The 17,285-nt window shown below is 41.5% G+C and overlaps 14 non-coding genes across 14 annotated transcripts; 9 read left to right on the forward strand and 5 right to left on the reverse strand.

Annotated features, from left to right (window-relative positions):
• Positions 1-3,488: 3,488 nt before the first annotated feature.
• Positions 3,489-3,561, reverse strand: trnak-cuu (transfer RNA lysine (anticodon CUU)). The gene has a single exon. It is a non-coding gene; the product is annotated as a tRNA-Lys (tRNA).
• Positions 3,562-4,272: 711 nt separating this feature from the next.
• Positions 4,273-4,346, reverse strand: trnan-guu (transfer RNA asparagine (anticodon GUU)). The gene has a single exon. It is a non-coding gene; the product is annotated as a tRNA-Asn (tRNA).
• Positions 4,347-4,443: 97 nt separating this feature from the next.
• trnak-cuu (transfer RNA lysine (anticodon CUU)) lies at positions 4,444-4,516 on the reverse strand. Its single transcript has one exon. It is a non-coding gene; the product is annotated as a tRNA-Lys (tRNA).
• An 877-nt stretch (positions 4,517-5,393) lies between these two features.
• Positions 5,394-5,466, reverse strand: trnak-cuu (transfer RNA lysine (anticodon CUU)). The gene has a single exon. It is a non-coding gene; the product is annotated as a tRNA-Lys (tRNA).
• A 4,208-nt stretch (positions 5,467-9,674) lies between these two features.
• LOC130224027 (5S ribosomal RNA) lies at positions 9,675-9,793 on the reverse strand. The gene has a single exon (XR_008837128.1). It is a non-coding gene; the product is annotated as a 5S ribosomal RNA (ribosomal RNA).
• Positions 9,794-10,763: 970 nt separating this feature from the next.
• Positions 10,764-10,836, forward strand: trnaf-gaa (transfer RNA phenylalanine (anticodon GAA)). Its single transcript has one exon. It is a non-coding gene; the product is annotated as a tRNA-Phe (tRNA).
• Positions 10,837-11,604: 768 nt separating this feature from the next.
• Positions 11,605-11,676, forward strand: trnaq-cug (transfer RNA glutamine (anticodon CUG)). The gene has a single exon. It is a non-coding gene; the product is annotated as a tRNA-Gln (tRNA).
• Positions 11,677-11,785: 109 nt separating this feature from the next.
• trnai-aau (transfer RNA isoleucine (anticodon AAU)) lies at positions 11,786-11,859 on the forward strand. Its single transcript has one exon. It is a non-coding gene; the product is annotated as a tRNA-Ile (tRNA).
• Positions 11,860-11,948: 89 nt separating this feature from the next.
• On the forward strand, positions 11,949-12,021 carry trnaf-gaa (transfer RNA phenylalanine (anticodon GAA)). Its single transcript has one exon. It is a non-coding gene; the product is annotated as a tRNA-Phe (tRNA).
• A 1,638-nt stretch (positions 12,022-13,659) lies between these two features.
• On the forward strand, positions 13,660-13,731 carry trnaq-cug (transfer RNA glutamine (anticodon CUG)). The gene has a single exon. It is a non-coding gene; the product is annotated as a tRNA-Gln (tRNA).
• A 109-nt stretch (positions 13,732-13,840) lies between these two features.
• On the forward strand, positions 13,841-13,914 carry trnai-aau (transfer RNA isoleucine (anticodon AAU)). The gene has a single exon. It is a non-coding gene; the product is annotated as a tRNA-Ile (tRNA).
• Positions 13,915-14,002: 88 nt separating this feature from the next.
• trnaf-gaa (transfer RNA phenylalanine (anticodon GAA)) lies at positions 14,003-14,075 on the forward strand. Its single transcript has one exon. It is a non-coding gene; the product is annotated as a tRNA-Phe (tRNA).
• Positions 14,076-15,713: 1,638 nt separating this feature from the next.
• Positions 15,714-15,785, forward strand: trnaq-uug (transfer RNA glutamine (anticodon UUG)). The gene has a single exon. It is a non-coding gene; the product is annotated as a tRNA-Gln (tRNA).
• A 271-nt stretch (positions 15,786-16,056) lies between these two features.
• Positions 16,057-16,129, forward strand: trnaf-gaa (transfer RNA phenylalanine (anticodon GAA)). Its single transcript has one exon. It is a non-coding gene; the product is annotated as a tRNA-Phe (tRNA).
• The last annotated feature ends 1,156 nt before the right edge of the window (positions 16,130-17,285 follow it).

The raw sequence follows: 17,285 nt of genomic DNA on the forward strand, positions 1-17,285 counted from the left end.
GTGGGCCAGTGGCGCCAGAAGCTGTGTCTGAAGCCTCAGACTGTGGTGGTGCAGTGGGAGACTGGGTGGAAGTGGCAGGCTGCAAAAAAAAAAAAGATGTAGTGAAAAAGCATAACAGCACTAATAAAAATATATATTTGTTGCATTATCATTAATGCCTTTTTAAATATATCACCTTAGTGGTGTGAAATACACAATTGCAGGCCCTGGACCCCCCAAAGATGGTGGTCTGTCCGCGGGCATGCATGAGACATTTCTCAATCTGAAAAGATAGATTTGAAAGATTCTTTCCAACCTCTGTGTTTTGCTTTGAATACTTTAATTAATCTTATCATTATTTAGAAACATTCTTCATGTAATATAATCACATATTTATTGCTTTTGACATTGTGTACTTATTTTTCTATTCTATGGTTATTTATTTTCATGATTAGGAGATAACAGTTTTTAATGTCAAAGCACTGATATTGTTTGCACCATTGCCAACCAATCTGCATACTACATATAATGTCATGAAGTATAAGTAATTTTGCCTTACCTTCTGATAAATGTCATACCACTTCCTCTGTCTTGGAGCTGGTCGATTGCCTGTTCCAGAAGGCCAAACACCAGAGCTGGCAAAGACTCTCAACCTGGCCATCCACTCCCCATCACCCATGGCCTTGTGGCTTTTTGGCTTAGTGCTCATCTGAACATAAAATGTAAATAAAACTTAACAAGTGCATTAATTACAATACTGTAGCCTGTTGCCTGAAACAAGCGAAAGAAAGATCACTTTTCCCAGGTAATTTCTCTGCTATGGTAAAGGGATAGTACTAAAAACATATTAATTAATAGAAACATGAAATATATAATTAATTGATAATGTTATCAGATGGGTAATTATAACACGATAACACAATAGTAAACATTATAATAAACATTTAGGTTCAAAAGAAAGACATTTTTATTATTCACTGTAGAATGACTGTAAAACATTAGTTATAAATAACTATAATTCATATAGCTAATTATCATTTAGTAGCAATATCATTTATGGGTACACCATTGTAGTAACAGTTATAAATCATACAAACATAATAAACATTTAGCAACAAAAGCCAGGCAATTACAGCTTTTAATTTATTCTTACAATTCATTTAGCTAATGAATATTTAGCAGAAAAAGCCTATATTTTTGTGTAAACTTTATTTTGTTTTTGGCTAAGAAATACGGAGGGAGGGAGCTGTTGACGCGTCGAGAAACGTTTTGATAAACACATCCAAACAACTGTATATACAGTATATATGCATGTATATATAGATACAGTTATTAATTTAAACACACGATCGAACAAAATCAATGATTTCTGCAACTGTATCAAAAGTCTGCAATGTTAAACAGGGTGCGAGGTCGTGACCTTTGACACCATGCACGTGAATTTAGGGTAACTTTTGTTAAAGTTCTTGTCATAAAATTATAAATCAGCGTCAGGAGGCCAAGACTGACATAACAAAAGACTACAATCGACAAAACAACTTCTATCAGTAGATACAGACGTTGACAAAAATAACTTACCTTGATCGGTTATATGATGATGTGCTCTCGTCAGAAGACAGCGGAGTTGTCATTCATTTGCACGCGACGCGATTGGCTCTCATCCATTCTCACAATGGAGAGCGAGAGCGGCGATTGGCTACCATCCATTCTCACAATGGAGAGCGAGTGCAACGATTGGACGAGGAGAGAGACCGAGACAGACGATCCTGATCCAGGTAGCGCAACAGAGACTCAGACTAATCAATCTAACTGTGGTAGAAACGCTGAACTTTGTCATGATAGGTATCCAGGTGAATCCAAATAAAAGCTGCCGAAAAGAGAGAGAGAGAAAGGTAACAGAAACATCCAACATGGGGCTCAAACCCACAACCCTGAGATTAAGAGTCTCGTGCTCTACCGACTGAGCTAGCCAGGCTTCTAATACTCTCATTCTAGTGACTGTTTTGATCAATACCTTCCCTACCTGTGTAGAGTTTGATGCTGTTTTTAAGTCAACTGGAATCAGTAACTTGGCCGATACAGGCACTGGACAACAAACTTCTGCTGAATCCTAATGTCCTCTTGTAACGCTAGACAGCACGTGGCCCAGGATCATTGCCCAGTGCACGTGTTAGCAGTTGCAAGGCAGAGAAAAGATTAGTTCGTCCCGGGGTGGGCTCGAACCACCAACATTTCAGTTAACAGCCAAACGCACTAACCGATTGCGCCACAGAGACTCAGACTAACTAATCCAACTGTGGTAGAAACGCTGAACTTTGTCTCTATAGGTATGCTCAATGAATCCAAATGAAAGCTGCCGAAAAAGAGAGAAAGGTAACAGAAACACCCAACTTGGGGCTCAAAACCACGAGCCTGAGATTAAGAGTTTCATGCGCTACAAACTGAGCTAGCCAGGCTTGTGAGATGCTCATTCAAGAGAAAGTCACTGTTTTGATCAATACCTTCCCTACCTGTGTAAAGTTTGATGCTGATTTTAAGTCAACTGGAATAAAAAAAAATTTGGCCAATACAGGCACTGGACAACAAACTTCTGCTAAATCCTGATGTCATCTTGTAACGCCAGACAGCACGTGGCCCAGGATCATTGCCCGGTGCACGTGTTAGCAGTTGCAAGGCAGCAAAAGCCTTCGTTCATCCCTGGATGGGCTCAAAGCAACAACCTTTCGGTTAACAGCCGAACGCGCTAACCGATTGTGCCACAGAGACTCAGACTAAATATACCAACTGTGGTAGAAACGCTGAACTTTGTCTCACTTGGTCTGCTGGATGTAGCCAAATGAAAGCTGCTGAAAAGAGAGAGAGAAAGGTAACAGAAACACCCAACGTGAGGCTTGAACTAACGTCACTGAGATTAAGTGTCTCATGCTCTCCCGACTGAGCTAGTCGGGCTAGTGAGACACTCATTCTAGTCACTGTTTTGATCAATACCTTCCCTACCTGTGTAAAGTTTGATGCTGATTTTAAGTCAACTGGAATAAGTAATTTGGCAAATAGAGGCACTGGACAACAAACTTCTGCTAAATCCTGATGTCATCTTGTAACGCCAGACAGGGCTTGTGAGATGCTTATTCAAGAGAAAGTCACTGTTTTGATCAATACCTTCCCTACCTGTGTAAAGTTTAATGTTTTTTTTAAGTCAACTGGAATAAAAAAATTGGCCAATACAGGCACTGGACAGCAAACTTCTGATAAATCCTGATGTCATCTTGTAACGCCAGACAGCACGTGGCCCAGGATCTATGCCTAGTGCACGTGTTAGCAGTTGCAAGGCAGAGAAAAGCTTAATTCGTCCCTGGGTGGGCTCGAACCACTAACCTTTCGGTTAACAGCCAAACTGAATTGCGCCACAGAGAGTTCGAGAGCAACCCAGCTGTAGTAGAAATGCTGAACTTTGTCTCAATAGGTATGCTTGAAGAATCCAATTAAAAGCTGCTGAAAAGAGAGAGAAACGCCCAACGTGGGTCTCGAACCCACGACCCTGAGATTAAGAGTCTCATGCTCTACCGACTGAGCTAGCCGGGCTTCCGATACATTTATTCTAGTCACTGTTTTGATCAATACCTTCCCTACCTGTGTAAAGTTTGATGCTGATTTTAAGCCAACTGGAATAAGTAACTTGGCCGATCCAGGCACTGGACAACAAACTTCTGCTAAATCCTGATGTCATCTTGTAACGCCAGACAGCACGTGGCCCAGGATCATTGCCCGGTGCACGTGTTAGCAGTTCCAAGGCAGCAAAAGCCTTCGTTCATCCCTGGATGGGCTCAAAGCAACAACCTTTTGGTTAACAGCCGAACGCGCTAACCGATTGTGCCACAGAGACTCAGACTAAATATACCAACTGTGGTAGAAACGCTGAACTTTGTCTCACTTGGTCTGCTGGATGAACCCAAATGAAAGCTGCCGAAAAGAGAGAGAGAAAGGTAACAGAAACACCCAACGTGAGGCTTGAACTAACGTCACTGAGATTAAGTGTCTCATGCTCTCCCGACTGAGCTAGCCTGGCTTGTGAGAAACTCATTCTAGTCACTGTTTTTATCAATACCTTCCCTACTTGTGTAAAGTTTGATGCTGATTTTAAGTCAACTGGAATAAGTAATTTGGCCAATAGAGGAACTGGACAACAAACTTCTGCTAAATCCTGATGTCATCTTGTAATGCCAGACAGCACGTGGCCCAGGATCTATGCCTAGTGCACGTGTTAGCAGTTGCAAGGCAGAGAAAAGCTTAATTCGTCCCTGGGTGGGCTCGAACCACCAACCTTTCGGTTAACAGCCGAACGCGCTAACCAATTGCGCCACAGAGACTTCGAGAGCAACTCAGCTGTAGTAGAAATGCTGAACTGTGTCTCAATAGGTATGCTCGAAGAATCCAATTGAAAGCTGCCGAAAAGAGAGTGAGAAACACCCAACGTGGGGCTCGAACCCACGACCCTGAGATTAAGAGTCTCATGCTCTACCGACTGAGCTAGCCGGGTTTCTGATAAATTTATTCTAGTCACTGTTTTGATCAATACCTTCCCTACCTGTGTAAAGTTTGATGCTGATTTTAAGTCAACTGGAATAAGTAACTTGGCCGATCCAGGCACTGGACAACAAACTTCTGCTAAATCCTGATGTCATCTTGTAACGCCAGACAGCACGTGGCCCAGGATCATTGCCCGGTGCACGTGTTAGCAGTTGCAAGGCAGCAAAAGCCTTCGTTCGTCCCTGGTTGGGCTCAAAGCAACAATCTTTCGGTTAACAGCCGAACGCGCTAACCGATTGTGCCACAGAGACTCAGACTAACCACACCAACTGTGGTAGAAACGCTGAACTTTGTCTCACTTGGTCTGCAGGATGAACGCAAATGAAAGCTGCCGAAAAGAGAGAGAGAAAGGTAAGAGAAACACCCAACGTGAGGCACGAACCCACGTCACTGAGATTAAGTGTCTCATGCTCTCCGACTGAGCTAGCCGGGCTTGTGAGACACTCATTCTAGTCACTGTTTTGATCAATACCTTCCCTACCTGTGTAAAGTTTAATGCTGATTTTAAGTCAACTGGAACAAGTAACTTGGCCAATAGAGGCACTGGACAACAAACTTCTGCTAAATCCTGATGTCATCTTGTAATGCCAGACAGCACGTGGGCCAGGATCTATGCCCAGTGCACGTGTTAGCAGTTGCAAGGCAGAGAAAAGCTTAATTCGTCCCTGGGTGGGTTCGAACCACCAACCTTTCAGTTAACAGCCAAACGCGCAAACCAATTGCGCCACAGAGACTTCGAGAGCAACCCAACTGTAGTAGAAATGCTGAACTTTGTCTCAATAGGTATGCTCGAACAATCCAATTGAAAACTGCCGAAAAGAGAGAAACGCCCAACGTGGGGCTCGAACCCACGATCCTGAGATTAAGAGTCTCATGCTCTACCGACTGAGCTAGCCGGGCTTCCGATACATTCATACTAGTCACTGTTTTGATCAATACCTTCCCTACCTGTGTAAAGTTTGATGCTGATTTTAAGTCAACTGGAATAAGTAACTTGGCCGATCCAGGCACTGGACAACAAACTTCTGCTAAATCCTGATGTCATCTTGTAATGCCAGACAGGGCTTGTGAGATGCTTATTCAAGAGAAAGTCACTGTTTTGATCAATAACTTCCCTACCTGTGTAAAGTTTGATGCTGATTTTAGCAACTAGTGTGTATATTAACGCTGATAAAGGACATCCTTGTCTTATAGATCTGGAAATCTCAATGTAGTCTGTTAAAAATCCATTTATTTTAAAACAACTAAAAATATCTGTATAAAAACATTTTATCCACTTAATGAAATTCTCACCAAAGCCAAATTTCTGGATAAAGTCAAATAAATAGCTGTGCTCAACTCTATCAAAAGCTTTCTCTAGATCTATGCTGAATAAAAATCCTTTTTTATCTATATGTATCAGATTAAATCTCTTATACTTGTTATTGTGTCTGCTATATCTCTGCCTATTACACCATAAGCTTGATTAGTTGTGATAAGAGTGGGAACTACCTTTTTAAGTCTGTTTGCTAAAATCTTTGCTAATATTTTGTAATCTGTATTAAGCATACTTAAAGGTCTATAATTTTGCAAATCATCTTTATCACCTTTATTTTTATAAATTATTTTAATCATTCCTTTCTTCATACTCTCACTCAACTCTCCTTTTTTAAAAATAGCAATAAAAAGATCTTTTAAGATTGGAATTAAAACATCTTTAAAAGTCTTATAAAACTCGGATGACAAACCATCTAAACCAGGGCTTTTCCCATTGCTTAATTGTGTTATAGCTTCATTTATCTCCTCTTCAGTTATATCACTATCACACCGTTCTTTATCCTCTTCACTTACTTTAACCTTTATTTGATTCAGTAAAAAATCCTTATCTTCTTCATGAACTCCTTCTCCCTTAAACAAAATTCCATAGAAATCTTTAACTGTTCTTAAAATACTTTCTTTATCTTTGACATTTTCCCCTTTTATTGAGACATTCTTTATCAAATCGGCTTTTTGTCGTGTTTTTTCTAAATCATAAAAGAACTTTGTACTTCTTTCTCCTTCCACTGTATTTTTCATCTTACTTCTTATTCTCGCTCCCATACATTTTTCCTCTTCTACTTTTTTCAGTTTCTCTTCTAATATCACTATTCTCCTAATATCCATATTTCCTTCTGTTATCTTTTCCATTTCATTCTCCCATTCTTTGTTTAATTGTCTTTCTTTAGCTCGTTTAGCTTTCTGCATTTTCTTTGAACATTCTATTGAAAATCTTTTGGCCTCTAATTTGACATTGTCCCACCACACACTTATTTCTTCATCAGATAACTCATCATTTACACTATTAATAATAATATTTTCCATTTCAATTTTATAACAATCATTCTTTAAGAGCTCTGTATTAAACACCCATACACCTGGTCCTCTTTCAACTCCACTGAAATCCATCATTACATACAAAAAATCATGGTCACTACAGCTAAAAATCTTGAAAAAAATCTTTAAAATAAAAGATTCTAATCTTCTTGTACATAAAACATAGTCTAATCTACTTTCTTTTAAAACTGTATTCACCCACTGCCTTCTTGAGTATTCTCTTTTGGCTCTATTTCTCTCTCTCCAAACATCTACATATTTATGTTTATCAATCATGTATTTCAGTTCTTTTCTTCCAACATCTGCTCTATAAACCATATAATCATCTACATCTATCCTTTCTAAAACAGTATTAAAATCTCCTAAGACAATAACATTATTCCATCCACTCATTAAAACACTTAGGTCCTTAAAAAAAGTAACTCTTTCCAAGTCTTGATTTGGAGCATGGATGTTACATATTGTTATTTCTTCACCCTTATTTATTATTTTAATAGTTAAGATCTTTCCATAGTTATCTTTAAATAAAACATCAAATGAGCATCCTATTCCTCTTCTAATTAATATTGCCATGCCTTTTTTCTTATTTGGGTCATTATTATACAATATTTCCCCATCCCAACATTTTTTAAGTTCATTAATAATCGTTTCATTCCATCCAGTCTCTTTTATACATATTATATCACATTTTTCTCTTAAAGCAATTACATTTTCAAACTTTACTTTAGATGACAGCCCTCTTACATTAATTGAAACCAAACATAAGTTGTTCATTAGAAATATAAAATCAAACAAGCCATCCAAACAAAAGAAAATCCAAATTAAACAAACCATCAATCATCTGTAGTCTTCTTCATCTAAAATCTTAGATCAGTTCTGTCAGTTTTTAGTTTTGCTTTTGCTTCTTTTCGTAATTTCTGTTTCTTAAGCACTTGCTGAATATTTATTTGTACAGTTTTTCTGCGTCTTCTGTTTATGCTGTCTATTGTTCTGTCTTTAGTCCCAAAATTTATTTCATCATTATCATCATCGCTTACCTCTTCATCAATTCTGCTTTCTGTATTTTCACCCGCTGCTCCTTGTTCTTTTTCCATGTCCTGTCCATCATCTTTCAATAGATGTTGTTCCTCAGTCTCTACTGTATCTCCTTTATCCTCTTCACTCATAGCCTGCTCCTCTTCTTGTTCATTCAAATCATCCGGTGTTAATTCCTGTGCTTCATCCTCACTTTCTTCATAGCTTGATTTCTCCGTTGGTTTATGCAGTTCCATAACTCCAGTCTCTTCCTCATCTGATTCACATCTGCACCACAATGTTGTCTTTTTGCAGCCTTGGCACCGTGGGGCTTTACAGTCCCGCGCAAAATGCCCCTGCTCCAGACATTCTCTACACACAAATTGTGGGCAGTCTTTTTTTTCATGTTCAGTGCTTCCACATAATCTGCATGTTTTTATCTGCTGATCATGTATCACTCTAAAATATTTTGGTCCTTCCTCTGTATCAAAGTTGACGTTGTAAGGAAGAGTTGTGACTTCTTTCGGAAATTTCACCCTAATGAACCTTGTTCTATCAGCCACAGTTGTTCCTGGATGATACCTTCTTCTTAGTGGGAGAATTGGAGAAACTCCCCAGTCCACAAGCTTTTGGATGATTTCACTATCTTGAATATAGTTGGATAAATTTAAAAAAGAAACCATTCTCTCAGTTGCGCAGAGTTTTGATATTTCACAGAATTGTTGGTTAATCATGAGTCCATCCATTAAATGATCAATTTAATTCAATTCACCTTTATTTGTATAGCGCTTATACAATGTAGATTGTGTCAAAGCAGCTTCACATAAAAGGTCACAGTAAATAGGAACAGTGTAGTTCAAGGAACAGTGTAGTTCACAGTCTGTTTCATTTTCCATTGTGAGTTCATAGTCAAAATTAGATTTTTTCCTCAGTCCAAACAATTTTCCAACTCCAGTCTTTCCTTCCATAGCCTTTATAATCATAACTACTGTGATATTGTCAGGATCTTTCACAGTCATTGTCAAAGTTGTTTCTTTTTTATATTGTCTCTGAAATCTTGCTTGACTTTTCAGTTTGTTTATCATCTCATTTCTTTGACTTGTTTGTTGGGTGTTTTCCAAACGATCAGCAATTGCTTTACCTTTTGTTTGTTGTATTTCTCCACTTCCTCCTCTACTTGTGTCTGATCTATTTTTCCTCCGTCTTGCCACAACAGTTGCCCATGTGTCATTATTGTCGATGTCCTTGTTTGAATCTCCTGAATTGCTATCTTCAGGAGTAGCTTTGTCCGTGCTGCCGTAGTCCATATTCAGTTCTTGTTCCTTTACCGAAGTGTCCATCCTTTCAAAAGGTTTTAACCCCAAACAGATAACACTGTCTGGGGTTTAACTAAAACTAAACAAAATTTATATAACTTATTTCAAGCAAAATCAAGTAAAAAACAATAAAGAAAATCAAAATGGGAGAGCCTTTTTCTCCCTACTGCCACCTCACACTTCCTTGAAAGCAGTGACTTAGTCAAACTCAAGGGGGCGTGCTCAGGGTGGTATGGCCGTAAGCGAGAGTAGCCGTCAAGAGTTGGCTATTTAAAAACAGGCGCAGCACCAGGAGCCGAGTGCCGCTCAGCTTGCCTTGACACAGCACCGACAGAAACAATGCCCTTGGCCCCTCAATAGTTTACCTCTTTTTTTTTTAATTGATTAATTAATAAATTTTTTTTTGCCAAATGAAGGAATTCAAAAAGCTTACAGCACCTGGTATTCCCAGGTGGTCTCCCATCCAAGTACTAACCAGGCCCAACCCTGCTTTGCTTCCGAGATCAGAGGAGATCATGCATTGCCAGGGTGGTATGGCCGTAAACGATAGCAGCCGTCAAGAGTTGGCTATTTAAAAATAGGCGCAGCACCAGGAGCCGAGTGCCGCTCAGCTTGCCTTGACACAGCACCGACAGAAACAATGCCCTTGGCCCCTCAATAGTTTACCTCTTTTTTTTTTTTTAATTAATTAATTAAATTTTTTTTTTTTTTTGCCAAATTAAGGAATTCAAAAAGCTTACAGCACCTGGTATTCCCAGGCGGTCTCCCATCCAAGTACTAACCAGGCCCAACCCTGCTTCGCTTCCGAGTTCAGATGAGATCAGGCATTGCTTTTTTTTTTCTTTTTTTTATTAAAAATAATTTTCAAATACAATAAAACAATACATTGAGTGACTTATCAAACATCAAAAATAAAATAAAAAAATTATTATATAAAATACATTCATTTGTATGTGTCCCACATCCAGGTAACACCATTAGTCGTCAAATTGCCTAGAATAGCGTGCTTTTCTTTTGAAGGTCCTACCTAGTAATGCTCCAGTAAATGTGTGAGGAGCCCTGCATGCCGAATGACGAGTTACTCAGAAATCAATGCACATTGGCTCCGCCTTGGATGGACCTTCTGCTACTTTCCTGCAAGACCAGTTTTTTAATCCATCCTCTTCATCTCGGGCAGCAGCTCTATATCATCTTTTAGCACTCTGGACTCTGAATCCAGTGATCCGAGTTCAAATCTCATTGGGACCTGTTTTTATTTTGCCAGCACCGCACAAAAAAAGTTAAAATAGCTTCCTGTTCCCTTGAAGGCCGAAGAATGACACTAACTCTGGGTTTTCCAGCACACCGGTAAGAAAACGGCCGGTTAGCTCAGTTAGAACGTGGTGCTAATAACGCCAAGGTCGCGGCTTCGATACCCGTACTGGCCAAATTTTTACTCTCTTATGCCTCAGATGCACTTAAGGGCTCAGCTTGGTCTCACAGACATCCCTGCTGCAGGAAAGCTGTGTCATGGCAGCCGAAACAGCTCAGTTGGGAGAGCGTTAGACTGAAGATCTAAAGGTCCCTGGTTCGATCCCGGGTTTTGGCAAAGCAATGTTGTTGTTCTGTTTTGGGCACAGGGTCAGTTGAATGAAAGTCACCCAAAAAGCCTAGCCGCTTCACCCTTAAGTCCACCTGCTTCCATTTGACCAAAACGCTATCTTTCTCCCAGGTGGTCACATCGCTTCTGGTGATGATTCCTATGGGCTAATCGACAGCACTCTGCTATATATTTAGTGCTTTGATTTCCCACTGCGGACGCGCCATTGAATAAAAGAAAACTGTGACTTGATAGGGCTTCTGAAGGATTGCAATGAGTAGTACTACACAGAACCGGCAAAGCTGAAGTAAGGAAATTCGCTCTAAACCCTCCAGGTGCAACCAGCTTTGCAATAAAAGCCACTAAGAAAGGCATGAAAACAGAAGTGGATAATGCGGGCATCAATCCAGCTACCTCTCTCATGCATGCTAAGCGACCGTTCTACCATTTAAGCTAATTCCCCTTTTCACAGTCAAAATTGAACATTTTAGACGTGGTCGAAAAAGAAAAAATAATATCACATCTGTTCTGTGGTGGCTTCTTTGCCCTGCCTGCCATTTAGTCGACAAATTGCCTAGAATGGCGTGCTTTTCTTTTGAAGGCCCTACCTAGTCCTGCTCCAGTAAATGTGTGAGGAGCCCTGCATGCCGAATGATAAGTTACTCAGAAATCAATGCACATTGGCCTTGCCTTGGATGGACCTTCTGCTACTTTCCTGCAAGGCCATTTTTTTAATTCATCATCTTCATGTCGGGCAGCAGCTCTATATCATCTTAAGGTTCCATGGTGTAATGGTTAGCACTCTGGACTCTGGATCCAGTGATCCGAGTTCAAATCTCGGTGGGACATGTTTTTATTTTGCCAGCACCGCACAAAAAAAGTTAAAATAGCATCCCGTTCCCTTGAAGGCCAAAGAATGACACTAACTCTGGGTTTTCCAGCACACTGGTAAGAAAACGGCTGGTTAGCTCAGTTGGTTAGAGTGTGGTGCTAATAACGCCGAGGTCGCGGATTCGATATCCGTACTGGCCAAATTTTTACTCTCTTATGCCTCAGATGCACTTAAGGGCTCAGCTTGGTCTCACAGACATCCCTGCTGCAAGGAAAGCTGTGTCATGGCAGCCGAAATAGCTCAGTTGGGAGAGCGTTAGACTGAAGATCTAAAGGTCCCTGGTTCGATCCTGGGTTTCGGCAAAGCAATGTTGTTGTTCTGTTTTGGCACAGGGTCAGTTGAATGAAAGTCACCCAAAAAGCCTAGCCGCTTCACCCTTAAGTCCACCTGCTTCCATTTGACCAAAACGCTATCTTTCTCCCAGGTGGTCACATCGCTTCTGGTGATGATTCCTATGGCCTAATCGACAGCACTCTGCTATATATTTAGTGCTTTGATTTCCCACTGCGGACGCGCCATCGAATAAAAGAAAACTGTGACTTGATAGGGCTTCTGAAGGATTGCAATGATTAGTACTATACAGAACCGGCAAAGCTGACGTAAGGAAATTCGCTCTAAACCCTCCAGGTGCAACCAGCTTTGCAATAAAAGCCAGTGTGAAAGGCATGAAAACAGAAGTGGATAATGCGGGCATCGATCCAGCTACCTCTCTCATGCATGCTAAGCGACCGTTCTACCATTTAAGCTAATTCCCCTTTTCACAGTCAAAATTGAACATTTTAGACGTGGTCGAAAAAGAAAAAATAATATCACATCTGTTCTGTGGTGGCTTCTTTGCCCTGCCTGCCATTTAGTCAGTCAAATTGCCTAGAATGGCGTGCTTTTCTTTTGAAGGCCCTACCTAGTAATGCTCCAGTAAATGTGTGAGGAGCCCTGCATGCCGAATGACGAGTTACTCAGAAATCAATGCACATTGGCCTTGCCTTGGATGGACCTTCTGCTACTTTCCTGCAAGGCCAGTTTTTTAATTCATCATCTTCATCTCGGGCAGCAGCTCTACACCATCTTGAGGTTCCATAATGTAATGGATAGCACTCTGCATCCAGCGATCTAAATTCAAATCTAGATGGGACCTGTTTTTTTTTTGCCAGCACCGCACAAAAAAGCTAAAATAGCATTCTATTCCCTTGAAGGCCAGAGAATAACAGTTACTATGGGTTTTCTAGGACCCTCAAGTCCAGCTGCTTCACCCTCAAGTCCACCTGCTTCCATTTGACCAAAACGCTATCTTTCTCCCAGGTGGTCACATCGCTTCTGGTGATGATTCCTATGGGCTAATCGACAGCACTCTGCTATATATTTAGTGCTTTGATTTCCCACTGCGGACGCGCCATTGAATAAAAGAAAACTGTGACTTGATAGGGCTTCTGAAGGATTGCAATGATTAGTACTACACAGAACCGGCAAAGCTGACGTAAGGAAATTCGCTCTAAACCCTCCAGGTGCAACCAGCTTTGCAATAAAAGCCACTGTGAAAGGCATGAAAACAGAAGTGGAGAATGCGGGCATCGATCCAGCTACCTCTCTCATGCTAAGCGAGCGCTCTACCATTTGAGCTAATTCCCCTTTTCATAAGCCAAATTGAACATTTTAGACGTGGTCAAAAACGAAAAAATAAGATCACATCTGTTCTGTGGTGGCTTCTTTGCCCTGCCTGCCATTTAGTCGTCAAATTGCCTAGAATAGCGTGCTTTTCTTTTGAAGGCCCTACCTAGTCCTGCTCCAGTAAATGTGTGAGGAGCCCTGCATGCCGAATGACAAGTTACTCAGAAATCAATGCACATTGGCCTTGCCTTGGATGGACCTTCTGCTACTTTCCTGCAAGGCCATTTTTTTAATTCATCATCTTCATGTCGGGCAGCAGCTCTATATCATCTTAAGGTTCCATGGTGTAATGGTTAGCACTCTGGACTCTGAATCCAGTGATCCGAGTTCAAATCTCGGTGGGACCTGTTTTTATTTTGCCAGCACCGCACAAAAAAAGTTAAAATAGCATCCTGTTCCCTTGAAGGCCAAAGAATGACACTAACTCTGGGTTTTCCAGCACACTGGTAAGAAAACGGCCGGTTAGCTCAGTTGGTTAGAGCGTGGTGCTAATAACGCCAAGGTCGTGGGTTCGATACCCGTACTGGCCAAATTTTTACTCTCTTATGCCTCAGATGCACTTAAGGGCTCAGCTTGGTCTCACAGACATCCCTGCTGCAGGAAAGCTGTGTCATGGCAGCCGAAATAGCTCAGTTGGGAGAGCGTTAGACTGAAGATCTAAAGGTCCCTGGTTCGATCCCGGGTTTCGGCAAAGCAATGTTGTTGTTCTGTTTTGGGCACAGGGTCAGTTGAATGAAAGTCACCCAAAAAGCCTAGCCGCTTCACCCTTAAGTCCACCTGCTTCCATTTGACCAAAACGCTATCTTTCTCCCAGGTGGTCACATCGCTTCTGGTGATGATTCCTATGGCCTAATCGACAGCACTCTGCTATATATTTAGTGCTTTGATTTCCCACTGCGGACGCGCCATCGAATAAAAGAAAACTGTGACTTGATAGGGCTTCTGAAGGATTGCAATGATTAGTACTATACAGAACCGGCAAAGCTGACGTAAGGAAATTTGCTCTAAACCCTCCAGGTGCAACCAGCTTTGCAATAAAAGCCAGTGTGAAAGGCATGAAAACAGAAGTGGATAATGCGGGCATCGATCCAGCTACCTCTCTCATGCATGCTAAGCGACCGTTCTACCATTTAAGCTAATTCCCCTTTTCACAGTCAAAATTGAACATTTTAGACGTGGTCGAAAAAGAAAAAATAATATCACATCTGTTCTGTGGTGGCTTCTTTAGCCTGCCTGCCATTTAGTCGTCAAATTGCCTAGAATGGCGTGCTTTTCTTTTGAAGGCCCTACCTAGTAATGCTCCAGTAAATGTGTGAGGAGCCCTGCATGCCGAATGACAAGTTACTCAGAAATCAATGCACATTGGCCTTGCCTTGGATGGACCTTCCGCTACTTTCCTGCAAGGCCAGTTTTTTAATTCATCATCTTCATCTCGGGCAGCAGCTCTACACCATCTTGAGGTTCCATAATGTAATGGATAGCACTCTGCATCCAGCGATCTAAATTCAAATCTAGATGGGACCTGTTTTTTTTTTGCCAGCACAGCACAAAAAAGCTAAAATAGCATTCTATTCCCTTGAAGGCCAGAGAATAACAGTTACTATGGGTTTTCTAGGACCCTCAAGTCCAGCTGCTTCACCCTCAAGTCCACCTGCTTCCATTTGACCAAAACGCTATCTTTCTCCCAGGTGGTCACATCGCTTCTGGTGATGATTCCTATGGGCTAATCGACAGCACTCTGCTATATATTTAGTGCTTTGATTTCCCACTGCGGACGCGCCATTGAATAAAAGAAAACTGTGACTTGATAGGGCTTCTGAAGGATTGCAATGATTAGTACTACACAGAACCGGCAAAGCTGATGTAAGGAAATTTGCTCTAAACCCTCCAGGTGCAACCAGCTTTGCAATAAAAGCCACTGTGAAAGGCATGAAAACACAAGTGGAGAATGCGGGCATCGATCCCGCTACCTCTCACATGCTAAGCGAGCGCTCTACCATTTGAGCTAATTCCCCTTTTCACAAACCAAATTGATTATTTTAGACGTGGTCAAAAAAGAAAAAATAAGATCACATCTGTTCTGTGGTGGCTTCTTTGCCCTGCCTGCCATTTAGTCGTCAAATTGCCTAGAATAGCGTGCTTTTCTTTTGAAGGCCCTACCTAGTCCTGCTCCAGTAAATGTGTGAGAAGCCCTGCATGCCGAATGACGAGTTACTCAGAAATCAATGCACATTGGCCTTGCCTTGGATGGACCTTCTGCTACTTTCCTGCAAGGCCATTTTTTTAATTCATCATCTTCATGTCGGGCAGCAGCTCTATATCATCTTAAGGTTCCATGGTGTAATGGTTAGCACTCTGGACTTTGAATCCAGTGATCCGAGTTCAAATCTCAGTGGGACCTGTTTTTATTTTGCCAGCAGCGCACAAAAAAAGTTAAAATAGCATCCTGTTCCCTTGAAGGCCAAAGAATGACACTAACTCTGGGTTTTCCAGCACACTGGTAAGAAAACGGCCGTTTAGCTCAGTTGGTTAGAGCGTGGTGCTAATAACGACAAGGTCGAGGGTTTGATACCCGTACTGGCCAAATTTTTACTCTCTTATGCCTCAGATGCACTTAAGGGCTCAGCTTGATCTCACAGACATCACTGCTGCAGGAAAGCTGTGTCATGGCAGCCGAAATAGCTCAGTTGGGAGAGCGTTAGACTGAAGATCTAAAGGTCCCTGGTTCGATCCCGGGTTTCGGCAAAGCAATGTTGTTGTTCTGTTTTGGGCACAGGGTCAGTTGAATGAAAGTCACCCAAAAAGCCTAGCCGCTTCACCCTTAAGTCCACCTGCTTCCATTTGACCAAAACGCTATCTTTCTCCCAGGTGGTCACATCGCTTCTGGTGATGATTCCTATGGCCTAATCGACAGCACTCTGCTATATATTTAGTGCTTTGATTTCCCACTGCGGACGCGCCATCGAATAAAAGAAAACTGTGACTTGATAGGGCTTCTGAAGGATTGCAATGATTAGTACTATACAGAACCGGCAAAGCTGACGTAAGGAAATTCGCTCTAAACCCTCCAGGTGCAACCAGCTTTGCAATAAAAGCCAGTGTGAAAGGCATGAAAACAGAAGTGGATAATGCGGGCATCGATCCAGCTACCTCTCTCATGCATGCTAAGCGACCGTTCTACCATTTAAGCTAATTCCCCTTTTCACAGTCAAAATTGAACATTTTAGACGTGGTCGAAAAAGAAAAAATAAGATCACATCTGTTCTGTGGTGGCTTCTTTAGCCCTGCCTGCCATTTAGTCGTCAAATTGCCTAGAATGGCGTGCTTTTCTTTTGAAGGCCCTACCTAGTAATGCTCCAGTAAATGTGTGAGGAGCCCTGCATGCCGAATGACGAGTTACTCAGAAATCAATGCACATTGGCCTTGCCTTGGATGGACCTTCCGCTACTTTCCTGCAAGGCCAGTTTTTTAATTCATCATCTTCATCTCGGGCAGCAGCTCTACACCATCTTGAGGTTCCATAATGTAATGGATAGCACTCTGCATCCAGCGATCTAAATTCAAATCTAGATGGGACCTGTTTTTTTTTGCCAGCACATGCACAAAAAAGCTAAAATAGCATTCTATTCCCTTGAAGGCCAGAGAATAACAGTTACTATGGGTTTTCTAGGACCCTCAAGTCCAGCTGCTTCACCCTCAAGTCCACCTGCTTCCATTTGACCAAAACGCTATCTTTCTCCCAGGTGGTCACATCGCTTCTGGTGATGATTCCTATGGGCTAATCGACAGCACTCTGCTATATATTTAGTGCTTTGATTTCCCACTGCGGACGCGCCATTGAATAAAAGAAAACTGTGACTTGATAGGGCTTCTGAAGGATTGCAATGATTAGTACTACACA

This window comes from Danio aesculapii, chromosome 4, assembly GCF_903798145.1.
Source record: "Danio aesculapii chromosome 4, fDanAes4.1, whole genome shotgun sequence".
Classification (NCBI taxonomy): Eukaryota; Metazoa; Chordata; class Actinopteri; order Cypriniformes; family Danionidae; genus Danio; species Danio aesculapii.